Consider the following 11,509-nt stretch of genomic DNA (forward strand, 5'->3'; position numbering starts at 1 on the left):
ACTGGGAATTGACAGTGACAGAGAAGGGAGGAGGGACATGAGATGATCACCACATGGATTTTGTTACACTGAGTTCATACTTGCAGTGCCCAAGCAGTAATCTCAACCAGTGGCTTTGCTCATCTCCAGAATCAAATCCAGAGAACCTAAGCAGAGCACATGGGAAGGTGACTAGCCCACCCAACACCGCTAAGTACAGTGGCACTGGAAGGGAAGGCACAGCCATGACTTTCTCCAACTGCAGAGCAAAACTCAGTGGCCTCACCTGACTAAGGAATTCAGAGCACATTCAGGCCTCATTAATTCAGGCCCTCAAACAATGAACCGTACAGGCTCTGGGCCCTGACTTGCTGCCTTGAAAAGGCAGAGAAGCTAATTATTAGCCCCATCTTCTACTAAAATAGTACCCCATCCTGACCATCCAATAAGTCTGACCAGAAAATTTAGATAACTGCAGAGCCTATCCTACAACCTCACTTGGGTAAAGAACTAAGCCAGCAGTCTTATTCAACTGCTCTCAGCCAGCGCTACACACCCTCATCCCCATCTTCAGAGTTCAAACAGTTGCCCCATCCAAAAAAGACCATAATAGCAGACCCCACATGCCCAAAGACATTATCAGCACACACGCAAACCCAAACTGAGCAGACTGGTGAAGGACTGTCTCTGCCAAAGTAAACCTACTTTACCTACTGCACCATTACTCAACTGTGTGCAGTTGAATAATCAACTGGAATCAAGGATCGTGAAAAATCAGATAAATATGGCAGACTGAAGGAAACTGTAAAATGCCAACAATTAATCCTAAAGAAAAGGAGACGTACATATTGTCAGATAAGAATTCAGAATAATCCTCCTAAAGTTTAGTGAACGACAAGACAGACAAGTAAATGAAGTTAGGGAAACAAGGCATGAAGGAAACAAGAAGTTTGACAAGGAAATAGCAATCATGAAAAATAAATAAATAAATAAATAAATCCTGGAGCTGAAAAAGACAATAACTGAACTAAAGAATTCAATAAAGAGTTTCAAAAATGATCCAACTATGCTGAAGAAAAACAAACAAAAACCCAAAAAACAGCAACTCAGAGAATGAGGGATTCGAAATTATACAATCAGAGGAGCAAAAAGGAAAAAAAAAAAAAAAGAATGAAAAAGAGTGTAGAAATCCTAAGGGAATTAAAGAACACAATGAAAATAATTCCAGGAGAAGAGAAAGAGAAAGGGACAGAAATTATATTTGAAGCAATAATGGCTGAAAACTTTCAAATCTGGAAACAGAAATCAACACCCAGATCCATGAGACCCAAAGGATTCCAAATAAATTGAACCTGAGTAAGGCTGTGTCAAAATACATCGTAACTAAATTGTCAAAAGTCAAAAACAAAGAATTTTAAGAGCAGCAAGAGAAAAGAGAGAAGTTACATACAAGTGAACCCCACAAAACCATAAGTGGATTTCTCAACGGAAACTTTCAGAAACTGAAAGAAAATAACTCTCAACCAAGAATTTTATACCTGACAAAGTTATCCTTCAGAAGTGAGGAAGGGGTAAAAACTTTCCCAAACAAACAAAAGCTGAAGGAGTTTGCTACTATCAGACTTGCTTTACAAGAAATGAGTGGAAATAAAAGAACACCAATTAATATCATAAAAACATACAAAAGTAGCCTAACTATTATAGACAAGGTAAATATATACTTATGGATCTGAAATATGGTAATAGTGGTGCACAACTCAAACTCTAGCTTAAAAGATGAAAAAAAGAAACCTACATAGAAAAAATAAATATAAATGCAATAGGGGCGCCTGGGTGGCGCAGTCGGTTAAGCGTCCGACTTCAGCCAGGTCACTATCTCACGGTCCGTGAGTTCAAGCCCCGCGTCGGGCTCTGGGCTGATGGCTCAGGGACTGGAGCCTGTTTCCGATTCTGTGTCTCCCTCTCTCTCTGCCTCATCCCCGTTCATGCTATGTCTCTCTCTGTCCCAAGAATAAATAAAAAAAAAACGTTGAAAAAATATATATAAATGCAAATGTAAATCGTAATCACAATAATATAAAAAGTGAGAAAGAGAAGAAATAAAAGTGTAAAGTATACAAATTCTATTCAAATTAGCCCATTATCAGATTAAAACAGAGTGTTATAAGTTTTAGATTTCTTATGTAAGCACCATGGTAACGGCAAGGGAAAATCTTATAACAATAACACAAGAGAATACAATAAATATGTCAAAGAATACTAGTACCAAAAGACATCAAAAAACAAAACAAAACAAAACAAAAGATAGCAGGATAAGAAACAAGGAACAATGGATCTACAAAATAACCAGAACACAGTTAACAAAATGGCAATAAGCACATACTTATCAATAATTACTTTAAACATTAATGGAATAAATTTTCCAATCAAGGAACATAGAATGGGCAAAATAATAATAATAATAATAATAATAATATCCAACAATATGCGGCCTACAAGAGACTTATTTCAGCCTGAAAGATAGACATAGACTAAGAATGAAAAGACAGGAAAAGACATTTGGACCAAATGGTAACCAGAAGCAAACAAATAAACAAACAAAAAAAAGTATGGGTAGCTATACCTATACCAGACAAAATAGACTTTAAGTTAAAAGTGGTAAAAAGAGACATAGAAGGTCTTTATATAATGATACAGAAGAGGTCAGTACATCAAAAAGATATAACAATTCTAAGTTTTATATCAGAGCCAAACATCAGAGCTAACAGATATGTACAGAACATTTTATCCAATAATAACACAATACACATACTTCTCAAGCACATATGGAACATATTCTAGGATAGATTATATGTTAGGTCACAAAATGAATTTTAGCAAATTCAAAAAGACTAAAATCAAACCAAGTATCTTCTTTGAACACAACGCCATGAAACTAGAAAACAAAAACAAAATTCACAAATACATGGAAATTAAACAGCAGTGTCTTGAACTACCAATGGATCAAAGAAGAAGTTGAAGGGAAAATAAAAATTTCTTAAGACAAATGAAGATGGAAACATAACATGTCAGCACTTAATGAAATGCAGCAAAAGCAGTTCTAAGAGGGAAGTTCATAGCAAGAAACATTCACCTTAAGAAGCAAGAAAGATCTCAAACAATCTAACTTGACATATGAAAGCACTAGAAAAAGAAAAATAAACTGGTCCCAAGGTTAGCAGGAGAAAAGAAATAATAGATTAAAACAAAAGTAAATGGCATAGAGAGCAGAAAAATAGAAGAGATGAACCAAGCTAAGTTAGTTTTTTGAAAAGATAAAAATGACAAACCTTTAGTTATACTAATGAGACAAAAAAGAGAAAAGACCCAGATCAACAAAATTATAGATGAAAAAGGAGATATGACAACTAATACCACAGAAATTCAAAGGATCATATGAGGCTACTATGAATAAGTATACACTAAAAAACCAGATGACGTAGTAGAAATGGAAAATTTCTTAGAAACATACAACATACTAAGACTGGCTCAAGAAGGAATAGAAAATCTGAATAGACGAATTAGCCATAAGGAAATTGAAACAGTAATGGAAAATCTCCCAATGAAGAAAAGCCCACGACCAGATGGCTTTACTGGTGATTTTCACTAAACATTTAAAGAATTAACACCAATCCTTCTCAAATTCTTCCAATCGCTTTTTGGCCTTTTGGCTAAGATCAAGTGCAAATTCTTCGAAAAAATTGAAGAGGAGGGAACATTCCCAAATTCATTTTAAAAGGCCAGCATTATCCATATATCAAAACCAGAGAAGGACACTAGAAGAAAACTATCCCACCAGGAAAATATCCCTGGTGAATATAGATGTAAAAGTTCTCAATAAAACACCAGCAAACTGAGTCAACAGCATAGTAAAAGCATCTTTTACCATGATCAAGTGGGATTTGTCCCTGGGATACAATGATGTTTCAACATACACAAATTAATTACTATGATATACCACATTAACAGAATAAAAGAAAAGACTCATACAATAATCTTAATAGAATGCAGAAAAAGCATTTGACAATATTCAACTTTCATTCATAATAAAGTCTCTCAACAAAGTATATATAGTGAGAACATACTTCTATATAACAAAGGCCATATATGACAAGTGCACAACTAATATCATATCAAATGAAGAAAAGCTGTTTCTTCTAAGATCAGGAACAAAACAAGAGTGCCCATTTGTACCACTCCTATTCAACATACTACTGGAAGTCTTAGCTACATTAATCAAGCAAGAATAAAAAGATACCAGAATTGGAAAGGAAGAAGTAATTGTTTCTATTTGCAGACAGCATGATTTTATACATTTAAAATCTTAAAGACTCAAGCAAGAACTGTTATATTCAACAATGAATTCAGTAAATTTGCTGGGTACAAAATTAACATACAAAAATCAGTGGCACTTCTATACAGTAACAATAAAATTTCTGAAAAAGTAATAAAGAAATCTATCAGATTTACAATAGAATCAAAAACAATAAAATACTTGGAAATAAATGTAACTAAAAAGGTGAAAGATCTCTACAGTGAAAACTAGAAGACACTGATGAAAAACATCAAAGAAAACACAAAACAATGGAAAGGTATTCTATATCCATAGATTGGAAGAATGAATATCGTTAAAATGTCAACGCTACCAAAAGCCATCTGTATATTCAATGCATTCTCTATCAGGATTCTAATAACTTTTTTACAGAAGTAGGAAAAACACTTCTAAAATTTACATGGAACCACAAAGACCTTGAATAGCTAAAGAACTCCTGAGAAAGAAGGATAAAGCAGGCTGTATCACACTTCCTAGTTTCAAGCTATACTATAAAGCTATAGTCATCAAAATAATATAGTACTGCACAAAAACAGACAAATAGAATGGAATCAAGAGCTTAGAAATAAACCCAAGAAGGGGCACCTGGGTGGCTCAGCTGGTTAAGCGTCTGACTTTGGCTTGGGTCATGATCCTGTGGTTTGTGAGTTCGAGACCCACATTGGGCTCTGTATTGACAGCTCGGAGCCTGAAGCCTGCTTCGGATTTTGTGTCTCACTCTGTCTGCCCCTCTCCCACTTGCACTCTGTTTCTCTCTCTCTCAAAAAATAAATCAATAAGCAAACAAACATTAAAAATTTTTAAATACAAAAATAAATTAAAAAAATTAAACCCAAGCATACAGTCAATTAACATTTGATAAGGGAGCCAAGAATACTCAATAGAGAAAAGACAGTCTCTTCAATAAATGCTGTAATAATTCAATATTCGCATGTAAAGGAATGAAACTGAACCCATATGTTATACCAGTCATAAAAATGAATCCAAAATGGATTAAAGACTTAAATATAAGACCTGGACACATGACTCCTAGAAGAAAACAAAAGAAGAAACTCCTTGAATGGGTCTTGGTAAATCTATGCAATGGGAAAAATATTTGCAAACCATATATGTGATAAGGGGTTACTATCCAAACATATAAAGAATTATACAACTCATTAGCAAAAAAAAAGAAATAATAATAATAATATCTCAATTTAAAAATGGGGAAAGGACCCTAATAGACATTTCCCCAAAGAAGATATGTAAACAGGCAACAGCTACACGAAAAGATGTTCAACATAACTAGGCATTAGGGAAATGTACATTAAAACCACAATAAGATATCATCTCACAACTGTTAGAATTGCCATCTTCAAAAAGGCAAGAGGTAACAAAACCTGGCATGGATGTGGAGAAAAGGAACCTTTGTGCACTGTTGGTAGAATTGTAAATTCATGTAGCAACTATGGAAAACGGTATGGAGGATCCTCAAAAAAACTAAAAATAGGACTACCACATGATCCAGCAATTCCAATTCTGGGAAATATCCAAAGGTAACAGAAACACTAATTTGAAAAGATACTTGTACCCCCGTGTTCATATAAGAATTATTTACAACAGCCAAGGAAACAACCTAGTTGTCCATGGGCAGATGAATGGATAAAAAACGTTGTGAGATATATATATAATACAAGAATTTATTCAGCCATAAAAAAACACAAGGAAATCCTACTGTTTGTAACAACATGGATGGACCTTGAAGGTATATGTTAAGTGAAATAAGTCAGACAGAGAAAGGCACACGGTATGATTTCACTTAAGTGTGGAATCTAAAAACACAAATAAAACAAACAAAAGCAAAAAAACCCCACAAACTTGTAGAAAAAGAGATCAGGCTTGTGGTAACCAGAGGCCAGGGAGATGGTTTGGGGGTATAGTGACAGGAGTAATTGGAGGAAAGTGGTCAAAAGGTACAAACTTCCAGTTATGAGATACATAAGTATTAGAGGTATGATGACCAACATAATGACTATACTAGCACTGCTGTGTGGTCTATAGGAAAGTTGTAAAGAGAGTAAATCCTAAGAGTTCTCATCACAAGGAGAAAATTTTTTCCTTTGTTCTTTTCTTTGCTCTTTTCTTTTTATTGTATCTGTATGAGAAGATAGATGTTAACTGAACCTATTGTGGTAATCATTTCACAATATATGTGAATCAAATCATCATGCTGTATGCCCCAGACTTACCAGTGATGTATGTTAATTACTTCTCAATAAAACTGGAAAAATTCCATGTAATGCAAGATTGCACAATTAGATTAATGAAATAGAATAGAGAGTTCTAGAGATAGACTCATGTCAATGGAAATTTAATATACAAAATGCTATATTCCACAACAATGGGAAGAACTAAATTATTAAACAAAATCATGTTGAAATAATTTTCTATTTACTGGCCACCTATTTAGGAAAAAAATTAAGTTATACTCTTAATTCCTATTATACTCAAAAATAAATTCCAGATGACTAAATATACATACACACAAACACACACACATACACAAACCAAAAAGCAAAAACTCTTAACAAAACAGTAAAAGTATTAGAAAAGTACATTGGAGAACTTTTTATAGACATCATAAAGAACAAAAAAAATGAAAAATTAAAACTTAATGAAAAAATTATATTAATAAATTAAAATGTGTGTAAGAGACTGGAAAAAAATATTTGCAACATATTTAAAGGACAAGGGATAAAGATCTATAAAATATAGAGATGTTAGAAATCAGTAACAGACAATTAACCATACTATTTTTTTTTAATTTTTTTTTTTAACATTTATTTATTTTTGAGACAGAGCATGAACGGGGGAGGGGCAGAGAGAGAGGGAGACACAGAATCGGAAGCAGGCTCCAGGCTCTGAGCCATCAGCCCAGAGCCTGACGCGGGGCTCGAACTCACGGACCGCGAGATCGTGACCTGAGCCGAAGTCGGACGCTCAACCGACTGAGCCACCCAGGCGCCTCTTAACCATACTATTTAACATGGTACTGGAAGTCTTATCCTCAACAATCAGACAACAAAAGAAATAAAAGGCATCCAAATTGGCAAGAAAGAAGTCAAATGTTCAGTATTTGCAGTTGATATGATACTCTATGTAGAAAACCCAAAAGGCCCCACCAAAAATATTGCTAGAACTAATACATGAATTCAGCAAAGTCACAGGATATAAAATCAACATACAGAAATCTGTTGCATTTCTATACACAAATAACAAAGCAGCAGAAAAAGAAATCAAGGAATTGATCCCATTTGTAATTGCACCAAAAACAGTATGATACCTAGGAATAAACCTGTCCAAGGAGGTAAAAGATCTGTACTCTGAAAACTATAGAACACTTATGAAAGAAATTGAAGAGGACACAAAGAAACGGAAAAGCATTCCATGTTCATGGACTGGAAGAACAAACATTGCTAAAATGTCCATACTACCCAAAGCAATCTACACATTTAATGCAATCACTATCAAAATACCACCAGCACTTTTGGTAGAGCTAGAACAAACAATCCTAAAATTTGTATGGAACCACAAAAGATCCCGAATAGCCAAAACAATTCTGAAAAAGAAAAACAAAACTGGAGGCATCATGTTTCTGGATTTCAAGCTATATTACAAACCTGTAGTCATCAAGACAATATGGCACTAGCACAAAAACAGACACATAGATCAATGATGGAACCAAATAGAAAACCCAGAAATGGACCCACAAGTATATGGTCAACTCATCTTTGACAAAACAGGAAAGAATATCCAATTTTAAAAAGACAGTCTCTTCAACAAATGTTGTTGGGAAAACTGGACAGTGACATGCAGAAGAATGAACCCAGACCACTTTCTTACACCATACACAAAAATAAACTCAAGATGGATGAAAGACCTAAATGTGAAAGAGGACACTATCAAAGACCTAGAGGAGAACACAGGCAGCAACCTCTTTGACCACGGCTGCACCAGCTTCTTACTAGACACAAAACCAGAGGCAAGGGAAAGAAAAGCAAAAATGAACTATTGGGACTTCAGCAAAATAAAAATCTTCTGCACAGTGAAGGAAACAATCAACAAAACTAAAAGGCAACCTACAGAACGCAGGAAGATATTTGCAAGTGACATATCTGATAAAGGGTCAGTTTCTAAAATCTATAAAGAACTTATTAAACTCAACACCCAAAATACAAATAACCCAATGAAGAAATGGGCAGAAGACATGAAGGGATGCTTTTCCAAAGAAGACATTCAGATGGCTAACAGACACATGGAAAGATGCTCAACATCACTCATCATCAGAGAAATACAAATCAAAACCATGATGAGATACCACCTCACACCTGTCAGCATGGCTAAAATTAACAACACAAAGAACAACAGGTATTGACAAGGATGCAGAAAAAGGATACCACCTCTTAAACTGTTGGTAAGAATGCAAACTGGTGCAGTCACTCTGTAGAACAGTATGGAGGTTCCTCAAAAAACTGAAAATGAACTACTCTACAATCCAGCAATTGCATTGCTAGGTGTTTAGCCAAAGGATACAAAAATACAGATTCGGAGGGATACATGCACCCTAATGTTTATAGCAGCATTATCAACAATAGCCAAACTATGGAGATAGCCCAATGTCCATCGACTGAAGAATGGATAAAGAAGATGTGGTGTGTATATGTGTGTGGTGTGTGTCTATATATGTATTTGTGTGTGTATATATATATATATATATATATATATATATATAATGGAATATTACTCAGCTATCAAAAATAATGAAATCTTGCTATTTGCAACAACATGGATAGAGCTGGAATGCATTACACTAAGCGAAATAAGGCAATCAGAAAAAGACAAATACCGTAGGATTTCACTCATATGTGGAATTTAAGAAACAAAACAGATTAACATATGGGAAAGGGGGGAAAAAGAGGAAAGAGGGGAACAAGCCACAAGAGACTCTTTTTTTTAAGTTTATTTATCTTGAGAGAGAGAGAGCATGAGCAGGGTAGAGGCAGAGAGAGGGAGAGAGAGAGTATCCCAAGCAGGCTCCATGATGCCAGCATGGAGCCTAGTGTGGGACTCTATCCCACAAACTGTGAGATCACAACCTGAGCCAAAAATCAAGAGTCAGATGCTTAACTAACTGACCCACTCAGACATCCCAAGAGACTCTTAATGATAGAGAACAAACTGAAGGTTGATGGAGGGAGGTGGGTGGGGAATGGGCTAGATGGGGAATGGGTATTAAGGAGGGCATTTGTTATGATGCGCACTGAGTGTTTCACATAAGTGACGAATCACTGAATTCTACCCCTGAAACCAATATAACTAAAATTTAAATTAAAAAAAGGCAATTCACAGAAAAAGAAATGAAAGGATGTATGTAAATTATATATAAAAATATGTTCCAGTTACCTGTTAACCAGTGAATTATTTTCTCACCCAACAGATTAGCCAATATTTACAAAATTGATAATACGCAGTGTTGATGAGGGTGTGAGGGAAAGTCATTTGTTGACTTGTCGATTTATTGATGGGGGTGCAATTTGGAAAACCTAAACTCTGCCTCTGGAAGGCAATTTGCAGTATGTACCTAATTACATGGAATAACTATTTACTTGATCAGTTATATTGTTAGAGGTCTCTTTTATAAAAATACTCTCACATAATTACACAGAACTTAAACAACTGTCAATCAGTTTAAATACCTTTAATAATATTAATGGCATTTCTATCCTATGGAATAATATGCAACAATTTAAAAGAATAAAATAGGTTTTTTCTTACTACTTCCACTGATCTATAAGACATGTTATGTTTTAAGAAAACAAAGCACGGTTCAGAGCACAAAGTATAGTATGATTACTTTTTAATCCTCAGATATTTGTGTAAATATATAGAGAAAAATGAAGAAAAACTCTTATCCAACAAAGGGGAAGTTGGAGGTGGAAGGATGATGGACACTTCAGCCACCAACTTGACCCTATCACATATCTATCTCTTCGGCGGAGCCATATCTGTCTCTGAAACAGTGACTGATTAAGAGAAATCATTATTTCATTCTTGCGTTCAGCTCCCTTTTACTGACTCCGATCACATTGGTAGACTTCTTTAGAGTTCACTCTAATAATAACAGCACTTCATGACTGTCAAATAGGTACAGTTTACAAAGTACTTTCTTACTCATGATTGCTTTTGGTCAGGAAAACTGAGCAAGTACTAATACCCTCATTTTCCAGGTGAGGCAGGATTAAATGGATGGTCTAAAATCACACAAGTGAAGAGCACTGAGCCCATGCCTCCTGCCTGTATCTCCACTGCCTATCATGCACCAGAGTAATGCTCACTGAATGGAAATACTATAGTTGATAGACTTCGTGCACATAAGATGAGTCAGTCTTAGACCCAGCTGAAGGAATACGGTTATGGAAGAACACAAAGGCCCATTGGGCTCTTCTACATGTAACAGTGTCCAAAATGATGAAGAGAGCAGTAGTGTGTGCTCGTTTCACCTAAGAGCCCAGGAATTTAAGTGACTTGCCCAGTGTCATGTGGTTAATTAAGAGCAGAGTCAGGTCTGTACCCTAGCTCTCCTGAGCCTGATCCAGATCCAGGTCCTTCCACCACTCTGCTTTCGCCTTTCTACTGCATTCCTGCTGCATAGTTTATCTTTATTTTTTGTATTTGAGTCATTGCAGGTGTAGAATATATGATCAGGGATGGATGGCATACAAAATCTCTGTTGCTTTTTCTTTCCAAGAACTTTAGTCCCATAGTGTAGGTACAAAACCAGTTAAAAGAAGCCTGGGGCGGAAAAACGCTAGGAGAAAATGGATTCCAATAGACTGATTTTTCAGGTGAAGGAACGAATGGAAGCCTAAGGAGATGAAGTGATTTTTTTCCATGTTCAATCGGGAAGGGTCATAGACAGTTGCAAAGTGCTGTTCTCCTCCTATTTCCCCATCCTGTCTCATAGATTAAAAGATTGCACCAAGCATGGGAAATTCCAGAAAGAGCTGAGAGATGAGAGGATGTTCTCTTGAAAACTTCGAAAGAAAAGAGAATCCAGGTTTGGAAAGCTATGCTAAAAGGATGAAAAAGCAGAACTAAGGAGATGAAAATGGAATTTTA

Source organism: Panthera tigris, chromosome D4 (assembly GCF_018350195.1).
Source record: "Panthera tigris isolate Pti1 chromosome D4, P.tigris_Pti1_mat1.1, whole genome shotgun sequence".
Taxonomy (NCBI): Eukaryota; Metazoa; Chordata; class Mammalia; order Carnivora; family Felidae; genus Panthera; species Panthera tigris.